Source organism: Rattus norvegicus, chromosome 8, assembly GCF_036323735.1.
Source record: "Rattus norvegicus strain BN/NHsdMcwi chromosome 8, GRCr8, whole genome shotgun sequence".
NCBI classification, from domain to species: Eukaryota; Metazoa; Chordata; class Mammalia; order Rodentia; family Muridae; genus Rattus; species Rattus norvegicus.
Genome location: NC_086026.1, coordinates 32,983,709 through 33,008,926, shown reverse-complemented (window position 1 = coordinate 33,008,926; position 25,218 = coordinate 32,983,709). Strand labels below are relative to the sequence as shown.

The 25,218-nt window shown below is 39.5% G+C and overlaps 1 long non-coding RNA gene across 1 annotated transcript in view; it reads left to right on the top strand.

Annotated features, from left to right (window-relative positions):
- Positions 1 to 2,250: 2,250 nt before the first annotated feature.
- Positions 2,251 to 25,218, top strand: part of LOC134479971 (uncharacterized) — a 35,116-nt gene continuing 12,148 nt past the window's right edge. Inside the window, exons 1-2 of the long non-coding RNA XR_010054043.1 lie at positions 2,251 to 2,456; positions 5,286 to 5,443. This is a non-coding gene — a long non-coding RNA (uncharacterized LOC134479971). The remainder of the gene's footprint in view (positions 2,457 to 5,285; positions 5,444 to 25,218) is intronic.

Genomic DNA, 25,218 nt, shown 5'->3' with positions numbered 1-25,218 from the left:
GTTCTCTCTCTTTCTCCAGAAACTTCTGCTGCACCTCATTACCACTGATATCACATGTCCCATAACCATACCACCAGACCCTTCCCAGACTTCCAGGCCTCAGGCACCAGAAAGGGTAAACTCCGTCAATAAGGCCAAAGAGTATATTCTTAGACCACACTGAGGAAAGGCTTCCCAGTTTAGTCAGTACACACACCTCCACTTGGCCAAAGACAGGATGAAGCTTATGTAGCCCAAAAGGGTCATCTCTAGCTGGAAGGATGGTCTCCAGCATGGCTATTCTGAGGTGGTGCAACTTTAAGGAGATGCAACCTAATACATGGTTATTAGGTCACGGGAGCACAGCCCTTGGTACGAATTAATGCTGGCTTGTGGGAGTGGTTCTTACTGGAGTGGTTGGTATAAAGCAAGACACTCCCTTGTAATGGTCTTGCTGCTGCCTTTATTTTGTTTATTTTATTTTATTTTTCCACCATATTGTGATGGCTCTAAATAGCCTTGATAAGGTATGAGCTTTGGACCTCTAGCCATCAGCATTATGAGCCAAATGCTTCATAACCTCATTGCTTCATGCATGTACAATTTTAGGAATTTTGCCATAGCAACAGAAAATGTATATGATTCCTGAAGAACCAATATTCTTTCTCATTTTTTACTTCCAGAATTTTACCACTTCTCCCAAAGAAGTTTACACACACACACACACACACACACACACACACACGCACGCACACGCACACACATACACACACAAAGAAGTAGGCATGAATTCAAGACACAATAGGGATACATGGGATGAGTGAGAACAGTAGAAAAGATGTGAGTACAATAATTTTGCACAGTATATTTTATAAAATAAAAAATTGGGGCCAATGAGATGGTTCAGTGGGTAAACTTATTTGGCACAGTGCTTGATGACCTGAGTTCCACTTCCGTATGTTGGAAGGAGGGAACTGACTCCCAGCATCTGCAAGTTGTTCTCTGACCTCTACACGCATGCAGTGGCTCAGGCGCCCCTATCTATACCCCGTGCACACATAAATAGATGTCATAAAAGTTTCTAATGATAAACAAATGTATGAATTTTATCCTCTGTCTTCATGTAATGTGGTTTAGTGATGAACAGTGATGATTAAGTGTTCTGATACATAAGGGACTTTGACTTACCTGGAGCAGGGATTGCAACTGACAGAGAACTCTTAGTACCACTAGCTGGCCTCAGTTTTGACACTCATTCAAGAAATCAAAAGCTCACCTCTTTCTCCTTTGTGATTCTGGCTGAGAAAAATCACAGACATCCAGCTCCCTCAGTTCCCATAGTGAGTCTGGGGTTTGCTGACAGTGAAGGTGTCGGGCACACATATACAATGAGAGAGTAGTATAAATGCCATTGCAAGCACTTGGTGCCACAGCATTTTTACTGCCTGTGTCTGAGGCTGTATAACTCGGGGACAAAAGAACAGAAGACAAATTCTTACCTGCAGTCTGTAATTGTAATTTTTCCTAGTGATGCTATGGTTAATTGAAGACTGGTGTGTAGCTGTTTTGTGACTGATTGTGACAAAAAAAAATAATTAATTGAAGTGGTGTCACGAGAACCTGAATTTTCAGTGTGGGATAAAGTTGAAACACATGTGAGATTGATGAGGTTAGGTGAAAAAACCCTGCAATTTATAAATGTATATTATCTATCTCCATCTACAAGAAGGCTTAGAAACAATGGACAGTTCAGTAGCAATGAAAACCCGTAACACCCAAATTGTAGTCATTATATATCATTCATCACTAAAAGGAGCCAAGGCTTCTTGGGGAAATGGCTGATTATAGGTCTGTGGCTGGAAATGTACAATTTGAGCTGGGAACATTTTGTCTCAATAGACAGTAAGGAAGCCATCACAGAATAATAAGACCATGTCAGGAAGACTCAAGAGGCAACATTCATGGGAGCTCTCTGACTGAAATAGGACAGTTCAAATATTGATAAGCTTCATTATCATCATGAATGGACCCCAAATATATTCAGAAGCATAATTTCATAATAAAAATAGTATTAGAGAAAATAATTGCCATCGGTTGTGAATACAATTTGAAAATTGGTAAGAGTCAAGCATTTGAACCTTCTTTCCTGTACCACCTCTAGCGTATGTATAAGAGACGGAGTATATGATAGTTGCATCACAGTTGAATTTGGTATGAGGAATTCTAGAAGCTTTTGTAAAAGTTTTACAGCTAAATGATCAAGAAAAGAACATTTTCGCAAAGATAATTTCCTTGATGAGCTGGAGGATCAGGAAGTTTGCTGTGAGATTGTGTCTGTTAGTAACATAAGAACTTATACTCATCGTCTCACCAACATGACCATCCAAGCATGAGCTGAACAAGGTTGATATCAACAAATATGGCAAACTGGCTGAGGAAAATCCCGTAACTCCTCTACCATATACCAAGGACTACAGGTAAACTGTTGGGAGTAGGAAAGGTGGTACTCTTCAGGGAAGCTCACACCAATTGGTTTTTCAGTGCTAAACAATCAGCCCTGAAAATGTACATATAAGTAACAATGTATGGACTGAACAGGTTACAGTTAGAAATGTATATGTATATACAAATACATATATATATGTAATATTAACTAATGAGAAAGGTCATGAATTTGAAGGTGAATGCAATGGATATTGGGGTTTAGAGGGAAGAAAGGGAAGGGAGAAATGTAATCAAATAATGTATCAAAAATAACCAAAAGGAAATGAGATTGGTATGGTAACATTTTGCAACATTCTAATGCCACATAACACTGGCAAGAACCCATTTCAAGGGCAATGTGACTCTACATTCTATCTAACTAGAGAACTTATTACTGCTTCTAAAGGAGGTACATCTGTTTTTTGTTTCCGTAAGCATCTAGGTGTATCTAACAATTAGTTTGTTTTCTGTGCTAAACCATGCGATCAACACCAACTTGGCAAAGAAAGAATTGTTTGGCTTATAGATTATCGTCTGCTGTCAAGAGAGGCCAAAGCAAGAATTCAAATAGAAACCCGAATTCAGGAAATGAAGCAGAGACCAGGAAGGAATGCCACTTACTCTCTTACTCCCTGTGGCTTGCTCAGCTTGCTTTCTCATATAATACAGGACCACCTGTCCAGGGATGTCGATGTCATTGCTCACAGTGATCTAGACACTCTTACATCAATCGTCAGTCTACCAAATACCCTAATGGATGTGCTCAGAGATCATCATGATGGAGGAAATTCTCAATTTATATTTCTTGTTTCCAAATGATTTTAATTTTCATCTAGTTGGCAACAACAAACCACCACATATAAAGGTGGATGGTTTTGAAACAGACTGCAAAGAAATAACTCAACTAAACCCACCCTTTTGGAAACTGTAGAACAAATTTCTAGGTTTGTTTTACAAATGAATTGAAAGAACATGTGAGTCTTTCTTTGCTGGCCATTTTGGAACACTTGAGAAAAGTGAACATGAGTTACATGTAAATATCCATATTATACTATCTACGTGTGACCACAAAAGTGGAGCTAAATTGCTATGTGTTAGGAGATGGGTATTGAAGTGTTTTGAGGTGAATGATTATAGTTTGTATTATTATATTTTCAGTGGTCCAGAAACCATGTAGATGTATAAACTCAAATTTTTTGATTAGAAATCAGGAAAAATACCATTATATTTTAGAGACACAGAATAAAACATGATGAAATAATGTAGTAAGATTACTTGAAAATAGTCTTTGTGGTTGACAAAAAGATGAGCCATGGACTAACCATGGACTAACCAGAGCTGTATCTACACAATTCTGGAGTTTCCAGTATTTCTCTAACATATTCTTGGGTATAGAGTTTTCCCAGTTAAATTACTGAAATGATGAATGCTCTGTGAATGCCTGTCAACATTATGTACATACATCATGCACAGTATACAGTTGCGTTTATCATTTATACAACAAACATAAGAATATGTGCATACATGTATAATCACACAAACACAAGCATAGATTTAAATGACTTTGTTGTTTGAGGGGATAGCATCAAGAGGACATAGAAATAATTGCCAGACAACATGCCTGGCCCAATGCTAGGTGTGAGAGCTGGCCTCTAAGAGACTGTACCTATCATCACAATGGCATTCCTTTAGACAGTGTGTGCTCTTGTATAACCTGCTATCAAGTACTTCTTTAAAGATGTCCATCAGAGATTCTTTCACCCTTCACTCATATTTAAAAACATAGCTCCTCATGAATGGGAAGTTACATGATTTGACTGTCTGCAGAAACATTTAACAGGTGACACAAAAAGCCACATTTATGACCATTCATTAAACCTTGATGGCTCCTGAAAGTAAAGAGTAGCCAGAGACACAGGCCATGCCCAGGCCAAGGACAGTGTGAATCCAAATGCTTGTTCCTAGACTTCTTAGTTCTTTGGAATCCAGTTCACCTAGCTTTCTGGTGTCTTATTACATAGTCAGTAAAATGATACTATTATTGAGTGAGTCCTGGTGTCCTGACATTAGGTGCTACTAAATACTACAGTCTTGTGGGAACTCTTAGGCTGACTTTTCTAAAACATTTGCTCCTTTAGATAGTTTTAGAGTGGAATGTAAGGAAGTGACTACTTTTTTTCTGTTCACAATCTCACAATCTGAGGTGGGATATAAGGATCAAACTATGGGTAGAATTAATTAAGAAAAAAAATTGGTGAGCTCTTCACCACTGAGAGCTGAGGGCAGTATACAGGGAGAGAGTCAAGGGTGAGCAGCCCTGCTTCCCTGGTTTAGGATATTGTATCTTAGTCAGAGGACTTTACAAAACAGAACTGTGTTGCTCTAAGTGCTTGCTAGTGATCACTAACCTCACTTTAAAGCAAAACTGTAAAATACTGGGTAGATCAGAATGTTTCGAGCACTAGCTGGTATCAGTAATTCCAGACCTGGGCAACTCTAATGTGAAGGTGGAGAGCTTGTTGATTCCAGAGCCTGGATTAGCCTGAACAGAGCAAGCCACAAGAATAGTAACAGATCTCCCAAGAAACACCATCTCAGGAGTTTGTGATTGAAGTGGGGTCAAGAGCAAGAGGTCCCTAATTCTCAGTCTTTTAAAGACATTATCATTGGTTATTTGAGAACTTCATACGTTAAGCATTAAACATATTTGCCACTTCCTCAACTTTTTCCTGATCCACTGTCTTCTTTACCTGCTCAACTTTCATTGTGTCCATTTCTTTTCCACTCACCAAGTCTAATTTGTTCTTTCCCTATATTCACAGATATGTGTGGCTTTCTATTAGGATGTAGTCAACTGACCAGAGGCAAGATTTAAAGAAAACCTATTCTCCTTGTTGCAGCAGCTGTTAATCACCAATAGCTCTTTAAATGTGGGGCTTCAGTCCTCTTCTGACATTAACTCATTTACTCACCACGTTCTGTAAGTGTGACCATTTTAAAGCATTATTTTAAATTTTGTGTTCTAAGTATTCAAATACACCAAAGGAGACAGAAACATGAGTCCGTGGAATCAATCACCAAATTTCAATATTTATAGACATATTTGCCAATCCTGGTCAATTGGCATCCCTCCCCTGTATTTCTCCTGATGTTGTAATATAATACCCAATCTATTTACTTTGAGAATATAGCAGAAGATATTTGTAATTAATAAGAGTATTTTCTATAAGATTTTTATAGCACCTATGGTTTTCAACTTTATTTTACATGGAACATATAATACCCAGCATGGATTCACATTTTCCACACTTTCCTGCAGTTTGCTTTTTTTAAATCTACGATCCAAAGGACATATTGCGCCCATGCAATTCTGTTTCTCACAGCTCCAGCTTGCTCTTAGCTCTTGCTGAGTCAGAAAGCTGTCATTTTCTGTTGAGTGTCTCATACATAGCAAACTGCAGGCTTTCTTAACTGGTTATGACTTTGTGGATTAGATTCAATTTACATTTTAAAACTTTTAAAACATTTTTATTAGAATTATTAGTTGCTTATAGTAATGGGTATTATTATATGATTTTAAAATAAACTTTCTCACGATAAAATCTTTTGAATAAATTAAAACATCACAGACCAAAATTAACCAGACCCAAAGTTTATGCAGTTTAGTGAACTTATACAGTTAGAACTGGCATTTGAAATGGAAGCTGTGAAATTTCACACAAGTTTTACACTTTCATTATTGAATATGCTTTATGTTCATATCCACCACCTCCAAAACCAACCAACCCCCCAAACACCCAGAAATAGTAGAAAAACAATTAGCTATGTATCCTCATGTACATCCTCATGTACATCCTCATTTGCACCCTCATGTGTGTGCTCATGTACATTGTCATGTGCACCCTCATGTGCATCTTCATGTACATCATATTGTTTTTGGAGACTGAAAAATTAACCAGTTAAAAAGAAAGCAGAGGGATTGGGGATTTAGCTCAGTGGTAGAGCGCTTGCCTAGCAAGCTCAAGGCCCTGGGTTCGGTCCTCAGCTCTGGGGGTGTGGGGGGAAGAAAGTGGAAAGAGAGATGGAGTCATGAAGAAGCAAGTTGGTGTGCAACAGCGGCTACTGTCTGCCTCTTTGGGTCTAACAACTTAACCTCCTCACCAATAATGTTTTCACATCGATCAGCATACACCGTTGGAATCCACTCCTTCACTAAATGGTCCATTGCATTGATATTCCTAATTCCTCCTTTGGGTTTGAAGGTAGAAATTGCAGTTCTATGTAAAGGTGACCTCCCCCCTTATCATCTACACTCTGTATGTACTTGTATATTTAAGGCACAATAAATTTTATGATAATCTACTTCCCTAATTTTCTATTATGTTGATTTTTTATAACAATTGTGTGAAATCATTGAAAAGCTGAATAAGAATTTACAGATACATATATGAAGAGGTTTGGTGTGTTGTAATTTATCTTGAACATTATTAATTTTATGGCCAATTCATTGCATCTTGGGCTACTGCAAGTTTTTCAGCAAGTGACTATTGTTATTTTATATTTTCAAATTTATAATTTTCAAAACTGTTAATGCACCCTGAAATTTTCTTACATGACCCTGAGATCTTATTCTTACTTTTATTTTCCTGGAACGACAAGTACTATTTGTATGTAATCAATGGGATAAAGAAATACATAAAATAGAGATGAATACAGAAAAGCATGAGCCAGGATGTTTGAACTTTACCACTCACATGGCCTCATTCGTTAGTGGGGAATTCCAGAAATGGACAACCTAATCAACAATGGCAGAACAAGAAGCCAAGAACCATATCAAATAAGTGACTTCTCAAGTCAGTCATGGAGGAATGGGAGAGGGGAAGGCACAGAAATCTACAAAGGAGACCAAGAAACTTTTTAGGGTGATGAAAATATTTCATATCTAGTAATGGTTATGCAGGGGTAGTTGTCATCCAGCCCCATGAAGTAGTACCATTAAAATGAAGGCATGTACTTGCTTGCAAATTGCTGTCAAACTGAAGTCTGTTTCATAAGGAAAATTAAGGCTGTGCTCTATTTCTATTCTATGATGTCTTCTTTGAACAGTCCTAGGAGAAACATGCAGAATGTCCCTCGTGGTTGTTTATTGGAAGGGCATAAGGCAGAGGCTTTTGTACATGGATATTGTCTCTATGGCCCCACTGATGTTGACTTTCCGTACTTTTGGGCTGCCTCTGCCTGCTTTTACTACTAACGTAATCAAGTTTTGATTTAGTACTGAGTCTTTCCACATGTCTATCAATTAAATGGGTGGAGCATGTGATAGTAATGTTAACATCAGCAGCAAAGTCTACAGATGCTGTAGTCACTTTTGTTCCCTGCTCTCCCTGGAGATAGCCTAATGCAGAATTGTCAAATGAAGCTCCTGTTCTCAATCTCATGTGTCAGATTTCTATTTTTGCTTGTCTTTTTTATATGATTTGGATGAAGTGCCTGCATTTTTAAGAATGCTATCAAGTAAAATAATTACTTCAACATGTATTATTGATACCTAATAAAAAATTAAGTTTGTGTTCTTGAGAAAGAATATCTGAATTATGAATATTTTAAAAGTATATTTTTCATTATCTAGGTAAAATAATCAAATAATCAGTTAATTTGAGCTAATGAATATTCTTAGTGTTGATTTTTATAATTCTATATCCTGATTATTTTGAATACTGAATTGAAAAGTGTGAGCCCAGATACTCTCCTCAAAGATACTCTTCCATTTTTTTAGGACATGCACGTTTATATGCAACATAGCTGTTATAGAACTTGAGACTTCTATTTTTAGTTTTAGAAATATTTTGAAATAATGTATGTATGTGTGTATGTATGTATGGGAGCATGAACACATTAAAAAAATGCACAAGCTAGAGACATCGGATTCTCTGGAGTTGGAGTTATAGGCAGCTGAAAACTGCCTGACCTGGATATTGAGAACTGAGCTCTGGTCCTATGGAAGAACAATAAGTGTTCACTCTTAATAACTGTGTCATCTCTCAGGCACTACTTTTAGTTTTTCTATACTCTCCATACAAATTTATAGTCCTACCAACATTGGCTGGTAGTTCACTTTTTAGAAATCGTTACTGTTTGTTAGTCTTTAGAGTTTTAAAAAAGACATAACAGACATAAGCTTATACTTTATTGGTTTTAATCGGTATTTCCTTAATGATCTGTGATGTTGAACAGTTGTTGAAATCAATACACACATGAATGAATCAAGAAAATACAGTTCGACTGGAGAGTGGGGCCCTCTCCTTATTGGAATTTTGTGTCAAGGTAATGCTAGTTCTATGAAATGAGTTTCCTGTGCCTCTTCTCCATAGTTTATCACTCTTTCAAGCTCACTGTTGGTTGTGCATTTTTTTATGTTCTCTATATTTTTGACTTAATTTTAGAAGGCTTTCCATATCTAATTCTAAAGGAATTTATTCCTTTCTTCTAGACTTTCTAATTTTTGCAGTATAATGTTTCAAAATACTATCTGATGGTTTTCCACAATGTTAATGTAAACAGCCATAGCTTCGAAGTTTTGTCTTATGAGAGAAAGTTCTAGTGAGATGAATTTTCATTGTTATTTGATCATAGGGATTTAAAAAGTCTTCCTCCCTGATTTCTTTAGTTGCTTTCTGGCCATTAAAGAGTATATAATTTAATCTCCAATATTTGTATAGTTTCTTTAATTTTTGTTATTGGTTTCTGTTTTTTATTCTACGGTCTTCATACTTCAAGACCTCCCAGTACTGTCAATTATGGTTTGAATTAGCATCACACTCATATGCTCATATGTCTGAATGCTTAGTCACCACAGAGTGCTACTTTTTTGAGAAGGATTAGGAAATGTGGCCCTGTTGAAGTAGGTGTGGCCTTCTTGGAGGAGGTGTGTCACTGGAGGTGGCCTTTTAGGCTTCAAAATCCTAAGTCAGGCTCAGTCTCACTCTCTGTACCTGATCAGATGCAAATCCCTTGGCTCCTGCTCCAAAGCTCTGCCTGTCTGCCTACCCCAACAGTCCCTGACAAGATGATAATTAAACCTCTAAAACTGTAGCCAAGTCCCAACAAAAATGCCACCCTTCATAAGTTGACTTTGGAGATCATGTCTTCTCACAGCAGAAGAAAACTAAACAGTCAACCTCTCCGAAAGATGCAGTTATGAATATCGAATACAATTCTGGAACTTGAGAATTCTTGGATGCTGCAGCAATTTCTAGCAGACAGGGCTCCAGAGCTTAATTCACCTGCCTGTCTAATTTTCAAAGACATCAAATGCGTGCTTAGTCTCAGTTAGGAGGTTTGCTCTTAGCCACTGTGGAGTGGGCTATCATTTCCTGTGCATCCCAGCCTGAGTTGAGCTTCCTTCTAGGTTCTCCACTATGAAACTATGGCGTACTCCCTGATCTTGGAGTGCGTTGGTTTCAGGCACCCAGAACATTTTAAAATGGAAGCTTATCTATCTTGATGGTACCTATCTGCTGCCATCTGAGTTGTGTAGAAAGGCATGATCTGATTTATTCTACAATAGACTCACCTCAGGGTGCATTGCTGTTTTTCCACATACTTATAACTAACTTTGAGGTTTCTGAGTGTTGAGAGGCATCCTTTCTGTGCTGCCATTCGAATGGCATACCCTGAGGGCATTACTTCCCCTACCCCACCCCCCCCATCAGCTTATCTCTCAGAAATCCCATGCGCCTCCCCCTTCCTCACAAAGAAGCTGTTTACTTCTTACTAGTGTGTTGTCCTTCTCTGTGGACTCCTGAAGATGCTTTTATCTTTGGAATAGCATTATCTCAACTCTCTCTCTCTCTCTCTCTCTCTCTCTCTCTCTCTCTCTCTCTGTCTCTCTGTCTCCGTCTCTGTCTCTGTCTCTCTGTCTCTGTCTCTGTCTCTCTCTCTCTGTCTCTGTCTCTGTCTCTCTGTCTCTGTCTCTGTCTCTGTCTCTCTCTCTCTTCCTCTCTCTCTTGGGTTAGTTTTGTGACTTCCTTTCCTGGTGATTGCCCCATAGTGTCCAGGATTTCCCCATTCTGCTATTCTGCTTGTGTGTGGGGGGGTTGTCCACTGAATGCCGTCCACTGTTAACAGTTCCTTAGCTGTTTAGCCTCAGAAGCTTGAGTGGGGCATCCTCTTTATGCTGCCATTTTAATGGCATGTACTATCTATAACACAGCACCAAACCTACATTTAGCATCTTGATTTCTCTAATGCTCATTTGCATTTATCTTCCACATGTCAGTGACCTTGAACGTTTTCAGCCTTGGACATTACTGGTCATGCCACTTATCCATTTAACATAAGCCTGGAGTAGATTATGATCACTTCCATCCCATATCAGGTCAACTCCACCTTTCATAGCGTCACCTCTACCCCCATGGGGGTCATAGAAATGCTTACATTCTTTGTGTGATCAGTATGCTCAAAATGATGGGATTCGATCAAGTTTCTCAGGCTGATTCCCAATATACAACTGGGTTCCAATCTAATTCAGGTTTCACAAGCATCCTTCTTATGCTATGCTTGCCTATGTGTGGAGTAAGATGGATATATTTTGACTAAAGTACACACACAGGGCAGCTATTCCGTCCTTCCCAACATGCTCACTGGTAAGCATTCCACAGTCTATTTTTAGGTCACGTGTGATTGCCTTATGGGAGTGGAAATGAGTTTTAAACAATTTACTTTAAGCAAATCAATTCTATGATATATCTAGTACCTGATTCCTGAGGTCATGAGAACTCAGTAGGAGGACTGGATGGATTGGGGAATTGACACATTAGGACAGGGACTGGAAGTTACAGTATGCTGCTGCTTAAAGGGGAGATTGCCTATAGGCCTGTATACTTGAAGAGGACACAACCAGGCACTGAGGCTGTGCACCCCTGTTTACGTAGGCCCGCTATGCCAGAGAATGGTAGGGCCTGGCCCTGAGGCTGTCCGTCCCTGGACTGGGAGGAATCCCTGTACTGGCATCAATAGTCAAGATATCTTTTCATCCTAAACATAGCAATTTGGGCTCCACATAATACTAAATTCCAGTGCCTAGCACCCCTTCCTCCTGCTGATCGTAGTGTCTGGGATTCAGGGATCTTAGTATGACTTTTGTTGTTTGCATCTCAGCATCTTTAAGATCCAAGTCAGGGTGGAACTGGCATGAATTGGATCATTATGTATTTGACCAGATGTTGTATCTTTATCACTCAAGTTTTCACAAAGCAAAATAGCTTATACTGAACTGATTTTGGGTCTTATGAGAATGGCATTTGGAGAATACCTTTGGAGGTAGGGTTTGTGGCTTTTGTCTCTGCCTTAGCTTTCCTTTAAACTCTTCATAGGCTCCTAGAACATTTGTGCTGGTAGTCAATTCATTAGAAGAAATATCTTAACAGAGAAATTTATAACTGTTATAGAGGTGGGAAAAGAGGTATGAACAAATGGCTCTTGGTGGCCCTATGGGGTAGAGGTAGGGAAGCCCACAAAGGTCTTCTCTGCAAATGACCTGCATAAGCACGACAGCTTAGCATTAGTCAGCTGATGCCCTGGCCTCTGGTTCCAGAACATCCTTGAGCAATGGTCCAGGAGGCTTCACCAGGCTGTAAGGACGCCATCTCTGCCTCTCTACAGTTAATCCCTACAGAACTGCTGCTGGGTACCAGCTCGTCATAGCAGAGATGGCTGTAACTTTGCAGATCAAAGCAGAAAAACCCTAACCCAAACAGGTAAATTGAATAAAGAGGAGGCCAAGGGCTTTGTACTTTGAACAATAATAAGACCTTTGAAGATCCCCCATGATACATGTATGTTTCTGAGATCTGAGTTGACGGCTGCAATATATGTCACACAATGTGGAAGACAAAACAGCAGTATACATGCATGGTAAAAGTTATTCTATCTCTGCATACTCTCATCATTAGATTTTTATCAAAGCAATACTAAAACGAGCTTTGGGAAGGTGTGTATTGTTAAGGCACTCCATCTCTTGCCATGCCTGGTGTTGAGGGCAGGTTAACTGACTTCTGCTCACAATCCTTGCCTTATATACACCAGCACATACTTGTGACTTCAGAATCAGGTAGAGTTTGTTCACATGGAGGCCGCAGAGGACACAGGTTAGGATACAGGACCTTAGCTTCTGGAGAAGAACTGTGAATGATGTAAATCTTCTGTGTGTGCGTGTGTGCGTGTGTGTGTGTGTGTGTGTGTGTGTGTGTGTGTGTGTGTGTGTGTGTGTTTGAATGTGAAGGACAGAGGTTAGATATTTTCCTCAGTTCTCTTTACCTTTCTTTTTCTTTTTTGAGACAGGGTCTTTCATCGAAACTGGAGCTTACCAATTTGCTTAAACCGCACAAACAATGAACTTCCTCAGTCCTCTTGTGTGTGCTCTCCCTAGTGCTAGGATGATAGACACATGTTTCAGATCCTCACACTTATGTGGAAATTAACTTGCCCCCTATTCATTCTCTCCAGCTCCCCATGCCTGCCTGTGGAAACCTGCAGCAACCTCAGAGGGTCATATGTATTACTGGTAGCCCTTGTTGGGTGGAGGCAATGATGGTTGGCCTGTTTGTTTTTGTAGAGACAGCACATTAGAGAAGCACCTCTGACCTGTGCAGCTGTCCCATCTCCTCTTCCTGCCCTGCCTGGTTTCTTGCTTGATCTTGTGAGTATTGCTTATCATCCTTCACAGCTGCCTCTTGTCTTTTGACATTAACCTCCTTTCCAGTGTCTGAGCTTAATTTAGAGAATTATTATCCTCCGAATAGAGTGTGAAAGGCACAGCCTATTTGTCTGAATATTGTTATCTTTTTTCCTGACGATCTAATATAAGCACCTAACAGCTGTGCCTTAGCGGATCTGGCCTGCTTTTTATGAGGTGATCTTAGGGCTCCTAATTTGACAGCCACATCTCTGAGTCCCTGGGTAAAGCAGAAGAGCACAGGCAGAAGGAGCATGGGGCCAGGGTCATTGGCAATAAATCCTACATGAAACTGCAAGGTAGTATGCAGTGACCTCCAAGGTGTTTCATTCACACAAATACTCTCTTGATACCATCTCTCTTGGTGCTGTTATCATAGCATCCTGTCTCAAAGATGTAACAATGTGTAAAACTCTTTTCCTTTTACCCAATGTTGCCATTTGAATGTGAAATACAACACCTTCCATAGGCTCATATGTTTGAACAATTGTGGGTGATACTGCTTAGGAAAATTGTAGACCATTTAGGTGATAGATAGATCCTTATTGTAACAAGTGGGCCACTAGTGACAGGCTTTGAGTCTCTTTAACCTACCCCCAATTCCTCTTTTCTCTTTCCTTCCTGACTACATTTCCCATACTTTCTTGCCCTGCTGAAATAGAATGTATTTACCCCCACCCCCAACTCTAATCTAAAATAAACCTTTCCTTCAGTTGCTGCTTGTTGGGTGTTTCGTCACAGCAACAAGAAAGGTAACTACCACACCTACCACTCCTTCTTGTGAGTTTTATAAAGCAGAACTTGTTAGACTGAGAGTCACATAATTGTAGGTGTGGAGGTCACAAAAATATTGGCAGCAGTAAAAGTTTCAGAGAGTGCGATGGCAAAGAGAGAAGGGGGTGTTCAAAATCAAACGTAATGAGTCTGAGGTGTTTCTGTCAGGGTTTGTCGGTATTGCAGAGGAGACTTTACCACAACCTTAGTTTGGAGGACACAACAGGTATACTTAGCTCTGTGCATGCATGTCAGGCAAGGCCACAAATGTTTCCTGAAATGCCTCAGCTCAGATTTAAGACTGTCGTGTGTTTTGTTTGTTCCTATAAAACCACAGTGGCTTAATGATGGGAACCAAAGACTTTTACTATGTACTCCCGTCATTTCTCAGCATGTATCAAGATAATGCTCCACTGGATTGGGTTAAAACACTTCATTGAAAGTTGTCTTATTGAGTTGCTGACTAACATTAAAAAGTGTTAGGTAGAGTTGCTGACTTAAGCTTCATTAAAAATGTTAGGTAAATTTTGGTTTAAGATTAGGACAAAATTACTTTTGCCATTTCATACTACTGATTTATGCAAAGCAGCATTCTCAGCTGTGATTATTATAAAATAAATAAAATTCAGTCAACTGCAAATTAATCAAAGATACGGTATGTTCTGTAGCATCAACTATTCAGCCTAGACATAATTCTTTATATAAAAATAAGCAAGAACATCCTACCAATTCATATGCAAATTTGCCTTAATACTTAATAGACAGTAAAATTATCTTATAACAAATATACATAGCAGGTATAGACTTATGTACCAGAACAATGTCAACATCTCTTGGAGAAAGTGGGGTCATGAGGGAAAAGTCTTGCAGAAGACACTTCTAAAGAAGTACAAGAAGAAATGACTGACAGCTGTATTTACTTGTCTCAATTCAGAGTAAAGGGTGGGATGCACTTTGAAACTCTAAGGTTTGATATTGCTACTCGTCACCATACTCACCACTTTTAGACTTCTTACTTAGAGTATCATTTCCTTTCTTTATAAATGAGGCCTGAGACCTCACTCTCCGGAGTCCTTGTGATCTTTGTCCAAAGGATTCAGTTGAGACACACAGAGATAGTGTAGAATATAGAGGGTATCATAAAGTAAGCATACTTACAAGGGGATAAGAATGGACAACAGTTAAAATGACCAGTGGCAATCTATGTTTTAGGCCAGCTTTATACTATTTCTAGGGTCTCTTAGAAATTGCATCAGGTAAACTTTCCCAAGGTAAATTATTTTCTATCCAGGTAATTGATGGGATATATGGAGTAATTTTTTAGGGGAGTACAATGGTGTGGCCTTGTTCAAAATTAGAAGGCTTCCTCTAGAATTCAGGTTGTGGTAACTGTGGGACAATCAGGATATTATTTCTTCCCAGGGCCAGAGATAACACAGGTCCTGTCCTCTGCCCAATCGTTAAAGTTCCATAAGTATAGTCTTGATTGTGTGGGAAAGGGTCTTGCCCTAACATCTTTGGCTTTTTTTTCTAATACTTGTCCACCTATGATTCCAGTCTCAGAATCTGAGAATTATAAGATAGTTTAGGGATCATTAAGAGTAAAACAAACATTGGTTGTACATTGGAAATACTCCTAACTCCAGAGCTCAACAGAACAAAATGGAAAGACAAGTGCCTGGTTAGAAATGGTGCAGCCAGATCCTAGGCTCAGGAGACTTGCTACAGTAGCCTGGAGGACAGTTACAGACCCTGGTGATTCTTCATTGTAGCCAAGACTACAAATTGTTGAGACTACTAATGTCTCTTCAGCTCAGAGAGAATCTCCTGAAAATCTGGAGTGATTAAGAATGTCATGGTTGAATCTGACATGATTCCCATATGAAGATCCATTGGTTTGGACAAACATTTAAATGAAAATTCACTGAAATTAAACACATGTATCACAGAGTACCAAAATAAGTTGTTTATCATGTGAGAGAGGCAAAGATAGTGATTTTTTTTTTTTTTACTTGAGGGAATGGAACCAGCAGATTCAAGAAATCAGCCTGTGGGAAGGAACTGTGCAGCCATGTCTGATGTAGAGTTAAGTGGGATGCGTCACTCTGGCTTTTCTATTTTGAAATTAAAATAAGTTCTGTGTACTAATTGGTGTTTATCATTTACTATGCATGTATCTAAAATGAGGGGGTTAGAAAAGCAATTAGGTCTATTTAGAACATGTTTCAGCAGTAGTTGTCCATGATAAAACAGCAATCATAAAGACTGACAAATCACCAGGAAAACAAGCATCTTGCGTGGCAGAGTTGCAGTGTGCTAATGACTTCAAAATTAGGCAACTTTCATTTCATGGCACAGAAGGCTGTACTTGAGGTCTATAAAGAGTACACTAGCTAAGGAGCGTATACAAGCAGGGAATTCTGGTCTACCTCAACATAAGCAGGGTGAAGAGAACAAAAGAGAGCTGGGGATGTGGAGATGAAACCTTTTGTCCAGCTCTGGCCAGATCCATAAGGGTATCCGGAAGAATCCAGCTGTGGCAATGGGCTACTGCGAAACCAGTCAGCCCACCATACATGCCAAGCCTAAACTGTAGCCATAAATAATGATGACTTTATTTTCCTCCATTGCTAATTAGAAACAACAATATACAAGGAAACAGAAGTTACTTAATGTGTGATTATTCAGTCAGCAATTTTCAAATCATAAATATGGATTGCTCTGCATTAGCTAGCGTACTCAAGTCATCTGAAATGGAGCACCATATGCAAATGTGATTAACACATCCATACACCAAACTGCTCTGAAATATTTTTCCTTAAACATAAAATGATTGTTGCAGGCAGGTGTAGGTCATTAGTAGTGAAAACTGCAAGCCTGACTCTAGTTTTGCTTCTGAATTCTGATCTCTTCCATAGACTTAGTTGATAGGATCTATGAGAGTAGTCCCAATGCCACCGACCAAAGCTAAATCCAAGGATAACTGTCATTCCACAATTACTTAACAAGGAGAGGGTAGCACAGGAAGCATATCCCTTAGCAGAACGGAGGTCATTCTGTGCCAGCCAGGCAGAGGTCATCCTGGCCAACTCTCATTTCTTCCAAGTTACATGGTCTGTGTGTTGACCTCCCAAGAAAGCTCACTAGCATCTCCAGAATTAAATTATAAACAGAAACACTGCTCTATGTGGCTCCTTTTCCTTTGTGAGCCTGTTCCTACATCAGCATTCATTAGCTCAGTACATAACACCAAGGCAGACTCGTCAGAGTTCAAGCCAGAAGCTGCATTGTAGAAACTTCAGAGTTATTTGAAACTTTCTTTTCCTTCCTCTCCACTTAAGTAATTCCTGTCATTTCTATCTACAAGCTCCATTAGAGTCCCTTGTTTCCCTGTCTTTATAGCTACTGTCAGCATCTACTCAGTATAACGGTTACCATTCTCTCAGGCTCTTTTGAATATTAACTCAATCTCCATATGAAATCCAGAGTGACCTTTAAATATATATGATCTTTGTATGCCATTTTATCCATTTTCTCGAACATAGTGCTCTTTTATTTTCTGCTTAAGACTTGTCAGTAGTTCCCTATAGCATTTTGTAGGCAGCATCAAATCCCCCATCACACCCTGTAAATGAGATTCAGTGTGGCATGTTCTTCTTATCCCTGCTGCTCCCTCCAGCTTCAGCAGCCTCTCTGGGCTTGAAAATGGTGAACACTTTGCTCCTGAGGGAACTCGTAACTTGCCATCTTCCTTTCTGGAAATGTGCCCCCTCCTTTCCCATCCCCAGAGGTTACATTTGCATATACCTCTGCAGGCTGTTCCTACAGACCAGCTGAATCAGAGCCAGTTCTAGTCCTTCTTGTCACCTTCACAAATGACAGCTATTTGTCTTCATTTATTTACTGTTCTTTGGGTCTCATCATGGTGACCGACTGAGAGAAGTGAAACAGGCCCTGTCTGTGGGTCTAAGTTCCATAATAATGAGAAAAGCGTTAGCTCTCCGTGCTCACCACGAGAGTACTTGTTTTGCATAAGCTCCCAGGACCACAACAGTGTTACCATATGAGAAAAGAGGCTTTGCAGGTCAAGATTGTCATGAAGAGACATATCCAAACCCATGTTTCGCTCCAGAGCTGGCTGTCACTCTTGATGAATGGATAAATTCAGCATCAGCCCTAGAGCTGATATCTGTGGGAATTCAGTATCCAATGACTGTTCATTCTTGAATAGGAACATGCGTGTTTAGATTGGAGCAGCCAGGGAGTTGTGGCTTTCTTCCAGATCTCTCTCACAGGTCAGGCACAGGTATGAGGAAAGCTGACCCTCAGTCATGGCTATTCCTTAGACCTGAAAATCAGATGAAGCAACAATATGATTGATAAATGGAGGGATTGGATGCTAGTCACTAAGCACATTTGGTTTTCTGAATGAGTGACAGTGTCAGTGTCAAACTAGTGCTCCAAGCAGAGTTACTTAACCCTGTGCTTCCTGTAGCATCATCCATGGACAAGAATACAGATAAGGCACTTATTGTTTCTCTTCTAATACTTATTTTTGTTTCATTTTAGTTTTCATCTCTTCTTAGGTAATTTTATATATGAATAAAATGGACACCCTCAACTCTCTTCAACTCCTCTCAGGGACCATTAATCCTACTCTCAACTATTTCATGACTCTTCTTTCTCCTTCTCATTTCGCCTTCTAACATGTTGGGGACAATTAGTGCTGCCTTTGCCTGGCTATAGAACACCATCCACTGGAGCTTGTTATCTACCAAAAATCACACCACTGAGGAAAACTGACTCTCCTTCCACCAGTGACCACCAACTACCATAGCTTCTCAGCTAGAAGTGAGGCCTCCTGTGATCTCCTTATCTCTCCAAAAAGAGGTGTTGACTCCTTCTTTTTCCTTCCAGTAATTTTCATGGCATTTTCTGGCATTATGAACGTTATCCAGCAGGGTAGATGCTCCCAGATCAGTGCCAGTCAGATTTCTCCAAGTATTTTGATTAAAGTGATTGGTATTCTAAGCAGTTGGCTCTTACACCAGTTCATGTGGGTAATCAAGAAAAACAGAATTAGCCTATAGTGTTTTTAGGTCCTGGAATTCCCCAACCAACAACTTGAAATAGGGTATCCTCTGCCAGCAGCTAAGCCTATTTGGTAGAATTCAGCTGCTAGGATGACTTTTTCTGAGTGCTCACTTGCCTGGAGATTTTTAGCTGGTCTTTGTAGAGGCCACACTTGGCTAGGTTTTCTTTGGTTTAAGATCTTTTAAAGTATCCTAGTTTCCCTCAATGACCATGGATAGAACGTTTTAAATGAGATACATATAAGAAAACCAATACTATTCCTACTAATGACCAGGTACAGGAAGTTTCAGTAGAGGAGCACAGGTACTCAGCAAGCAAAGAAAGAAAGAGAAAGAGGAAGAGGAGGATAGGCCCATAAAGAGATGAGAGGAAGGAGGATGAAAAAGAAAGAAGGAAATGGTGTGGAAATAGAGGTGAGGGAGGGGTTGTGACTAAGTGGATTGAGAATGAAACTTCCCTCCAGGGTACACAGTATACCTTCTTCCCTTAAGAACTAAAGCATATAAACTCAGTTGCAGTATATCTGATCTTGCAAAATTCACACTTTGCCTACACATACAAGGACAACCTTAGGAATAATTAGCACTCTTGAAACACACAGAGAAGACTAGATGTCGTAACATCTCTCTTCCTGTTTGGTGCCCACTTCTCTCCCCCACAGTATTTAGTTTCTTTTTACCCCACAAGATATTTTTCTGGTGGAAAAGTGTTTGTTTGCTTTCTGTTTTTTTTTCTTTGATTCTACTGCTCATTTGTATTTTCATTTTCCACAAAGATTGTTTTATTTCTATTCTTTTGAAGGCAGAACTTCTCAATTACAGAGCACCAACACGTCTCACATCTCCTTGACTCCACCAGCCTTGAAGTCACTATGCATTTTCTTATGTAGTTCTTGTGCCACAGTCATTCCTTCAAGGGCCCAGAGCAGTAGGAATTATAGTCTGCTAGTGTCTGGGACACAATGTTCCTCACTAAAGCTTGTGGTGGGACTATTAATGCCTAGAGTCTATCATATGTTCCTTTACTAATAAGCTGTACCAGGAGGCTTATAATGGCTTGAATGAAAAGTGTCCCAGAGAATCTTGGGCCCCAGTTGGTGATGCTGTTTGAGGAAGCTTAGAATGTGTGGTCTTAGTGAAGGGAGTAGAGGTAAGTTTTAGAGTTTCAAGACTCTTGTCATTTCTACTTGTCTCTCTTTGCTTCATGCTTGTGGCTTAAGATGTGATTCCTTGGCCTTTTGCTTCAGCAACCATGCCTGTTGGTAGCTGTCATGCTTTCCCGCTCAGGGGAACAGAGAATTTGCTGTGAGTTTGTGTTTCCTAGAATTGTTGGAAGCTACAGGCATGAAGTCTCCAAACATGGCAGCCCAAATGTGAGCAAAATAAGGCCAACCCCAGTCGCCATGCTAAAGTAGAAAGAAGCAAGCTCATGAGACCTCAGCCACAGTCAAAGAACTATAAGCAACTAAAGAATGCTGAGAACAAGAGAAATAGTTTTCCCTGGAGGAAAGCAGGGCAGGCTATGAAAACATAATTCCAAATAAAGTTCTTTTATAATTATCTTTGTCATAGTGTTTTATCACAGCAATAGAAAAGTAACCAACCCGAGCCTGTAGTACAGCACTGATGCAATGGAAGCCTCTTCAGATGAGAGAGACTAATTCTTTACATCAATGGTAGTTTCATTTTAAGATCAAGAAATAGCATAATTTATGAAAAAGTATTTATTATTTTTCAAATTATTATAGTCATGTAAAGTGGCTAAATTAACAAATATACATTTGATATATCTTTCAAAGTTTATATATTATTTAATTGTATATATAGTATCAAAACCAGGAAACTGAAATGATAATAATCTTAACGTGTAGTTTTTTGTCAGTCTCTCCTTCTGCAATGAACCATTTATTTGTGTGATTACCAGATCTTGTTCTGACATCACAAAGAACTTGCTTTATGATATTTACAGTATATTCTAGCCTTCTGCCCCCAATCTGCGAATTTTCAATGTGTGTGATGGTTAGTTTTAGTTGTCAGTTTGACACAATATTGAATAACCTGAAAGATGATTCTCAATGAAGACTGTCTGAACTGGGTTGTGTGCATTTCAGTAAGGGATTGTTTTGAATACATTATTTGAGATAGGAAGACCCACCCAGTCTAGGAGGCATCATTCCCTAGGCAGGACATCCCAGGTGGGATGAACTTAGCACAAGCATGACTATATTATCTTCCCTGCACTGTTCTCTTAAATATAGATATAATGGAACTAGTTGCTTCAAGTTTCTGCTGTCTTGACCTCTTCCACTGATGATCTGGAATCTTGAATTGTGAAACAAACAGGCCTTTTCTGCCCTGCCTGGGTTTTGTCAGAGTATATTATCAGCACCACAGGAAACAAAACTAAAGCATGTCTACGCTTTTGAATTACATTGCTGTTACAGAAATGAAATCAGACAATGTGTGCCCTTGCAAAATGAACTTCTCCTCCTTGAGCAGAATCCATGTGACAATGTACTGTACTCTGTTCCTCTTATTCCTTATCAGGTTGCACGGTGTGGGTAGACCATGATTTATGTAATCCCTGTGTGCTGCGGAGATTTTACTTGTTCTCTATAATATGAGCTACCATGAGCACACTCTGTGGAAGCAGTTTTCTTTTTAAACTTACGAATTATTTCCCAGAATACTATGCCATATTCCCAGTTGTAACATGAGAAGTTCAGCTTCGTCATATTCACAGCAACACCTGTTTGGCTTATTTAACTGGTTCATAGTGATAGTCCATCATAGTTTTAATCACTACTGTGTCTCTGATATCTAGTTACAATGAACACATCTTACATTTTTGATAGTTTCTCAGTGAAATTCCTCTTCATGTCTTTTTTATCAGAAAATTGAATCATTTCTACTTTTTTGGTTGATACACTTTATTTTTACTTTTTTAATTTTAACAGTTTTTGCATAGTGCTGTAAATGGAACCCAGGATCTCATATATGCTGTGTGGATATGCTGAGTTACATTTCCATGTCCACTGTTATATTTTGAGAGCTCCTTTTCTATTATAAAAATGCATTATTATTAACATCATCATCATCATCATCATTGCTAGTTTTATGTCAACTTGACATAGGCGAGTGTCACTGGAGAGCAGAGAGCCTCAAATTAGAAAATGCTTCAGTAAAATTGGGCTATATGTGGGCATATATGTGTGACTGATGGTGAAAGGCCAGGTCCATTATTAGCTGATGGTCCTGGATTCTATAAGAAAACAGGCTGAGCAAGCCAGTAACAGCACCACTCCATGGCTTCTGCTTCATCTCCTGTCTCTAGATTTCTGCCATGTTTGAGTTCCTGCCATGATTTCCTATAGTGAACAGCAATATAGAAAAGTAAGTCAAGTAAATCTTTTCCTCCCCAACTTGCTTTTTGGTCATGGTGCTTTATTACAGCAATAGAAGCAACAAAACTAAAACAAGTTGGTACCAGGGCAGTGGTTTATCGCTGTGAGAGACCTAACCATGTGGTTTTTGAAAGGATTGTGGAAGGAATTCGAAACTTTGCTCTAGAAAAGCAAACGAGCGTTCAAATCTTGGTGAGCTTTTCTGCAACCATCCTTATCTGTATCAGTAGGGCTCTGGCAGAGTCTCTCAGGAGACACCCACATGTATAGACCCATGAATCCAGCCACATCTGTAGCAGAGGATGGCATTTTCCAGGATGGCAATGTCCATGCTTCACAGGCATGGTCCTGTGAAGACTCTTTTCTCCAATGTAGAGTAATGCCAGGGTGTTGAGGCTGTAGTAGGTATGTGGGAGTGAGAGCATCCTCATAGAAGCAAGGGAGTGGGAAAGGGGTATGGGAGAGGGGGAAAGGGATAATATTTGAAATGTAAATACATAATATATCCAAGAAAAATAAAGTTAAAGAAAGAATTGGCAGTGGTTAGCAAGAGGCCAGACCTACTAAAGTGAAATCTTTCTTTTTGCTGGGATACTCAGTGTTGGGCAGCTGGAACTGAGAGATTTGTAGTGACTAAGAAAAGACCAATATTGTTGAGGTGAAATCCGGAAAGTGTTTCCTGAGAGTCAGCACACAGAAGCTGTGTTCCAGAGGTGGCCAAGGTCCTGTCTTACATTGTCAGCCAAACTTGGTAGTGTAAGTGTAACACAAATGGTATTGCTTTTGAAGGCATGAACAGGTCATAAAGAGTAGCTGAGGCTAGGCACTTTTGTGGAATAGAGTCCCTAAAGAAAGACCAGGAGAGTCTATTGGTGAAAGTGAAGCCCATTTGTAACAATTGATCCCAGAAGTTTTGGAGATGTAGGTACCATGGGATGACCACCAAGAACAGTAGCTGCAGTTGAAAGTCAGTTGAAGCATATGTGTGTGCTGAAGCCAGTAAACTCGGAAAAGTGACCAGGCCCCTTGGAAGAGCCAGGAAGAACACAGATGATTGTACATTGAGTTTTATTTTGTTTTACTTTGTTTAGGTCGTAACCATCCCCTGGTTCTTCTCCCTTGAAGCAAGAAAGTATTTATTTTTGGTTAGAAAGGAGCCCTCCATTGAGAGAATTTGAATTGTTAAATACTTTGGATTTTAAAGGAAGCTGACTGTTAAAAAAGACCTGATTTCAAAGACTATGGGACTTTTTAAATTTGGAAAATTTTATACTGTGATGTTCCTATCAATGTGAGGTCTTGGGGATGGAAAACAAAGAAAATTTATAGCTTAATGATGATATGCTTTTGTGAAGTTGGCAAGGCGTTGGCTTGTTTTATGTCAACCTGACAGATACTAAAGTCACTAGGCGGGAGTAAGTTATAGAGAGATCATCTTGTTTACTGTATGGATACCTCACCTATGGCCTATGACTGAGGTAGAAAATAGAAGATGGGGCATTGGTAGGAGAAAGTATTATGGGAGATAAGGAGGCACAGGGACGGGCTTAAAATGATGTTAAGAGACATGAACACAAGGTATCTCAGAACAGATAACCAGCCATGTGGCAAAATATAGGTAAAAATAACTGGGTATCTTTATTATCTAGTCAGTGTAGAGCCTAGCTATATGGCCAAGATATTTGTAAATATAATTTGAGTCTGAGTCTTATATCTGGGAGCATGGGGCTGGGAGGCACAACCGGGACTTAACTATAACTGGGAAGAATCTCACTTGAGAAAACATCTCAGTGAGACTGGTCTATGCACATGCCCTGTAGGGCATTTTCTTACTTAGAAATATTGATGTGGGAGGGCCCAGCCCACTGCGGGTAGTACTATATCCTTTTGCTGGTGGTCCTGAGATCTATAAAAAGTGCAGGTTGAGTATGCCATAGGAAGCAAGCCAGTTAGCAGTACCCCTTCATTGCTTCGCTATTAGTTCTTGCCTCCAGGTTCCTGCCCTGCTTGAGTTTCTGTACTGACTTCCTTCAATAATAGACTACAATATGAAAGTATAAGACAAATAAACCCTTACCTTCCCAGCTTCCTTTTTGGTTATTGTTTTAATAGAAATCCTAATTAATACCACTATTATTAGTATTATTAGTATAAGTGTCCATACATGGCATGTATGGTTATGCACACCATATTGTGTCTGTGAAGGTCAGACTTCACATTTTTGTAAAGTATACTCTCTTCCTGCATTTGTATGTAGGTTTATGGGATTGGACTTAGGTTACCTGATTTGGAATTGCAGGCCCTCTTTTTTTCCAATTTAAAACGTCGTGCTTTCTTTTGTAGTTGTACATAAGTTGAGGTTGAATGTCTTCTTCTGTCACTCCACATTTCCTTTGTAAGTATGGTGTCTTGGTGAAGCTGGAGCTTTCCAGTTTTGTTAGACAGCAGGCCAATGAGTTCCAGAAATATCTGTCCTTTCCCCCGAAGTGCTGGGTTTACAGCATCAGTGCCCTGCTGTTATGTAAGTTCTGAGGATCCTAATTTAGGCCCCATGCTGTTTGTTTTCTGTTTGGATTTGAGGCCTACTCCACATGGGTCTGTTTCACAATTTGTACTGGCCAAACATTCATTGTTGGTGAGGTCTCCCATTCTAGAGCAAAGTATGTTATTATTTTGAAAAATATTAGCAAATTATCTTTCTAATATGTGTATTTATACATTGTAGACCTGGACTGCTTACAGCCTT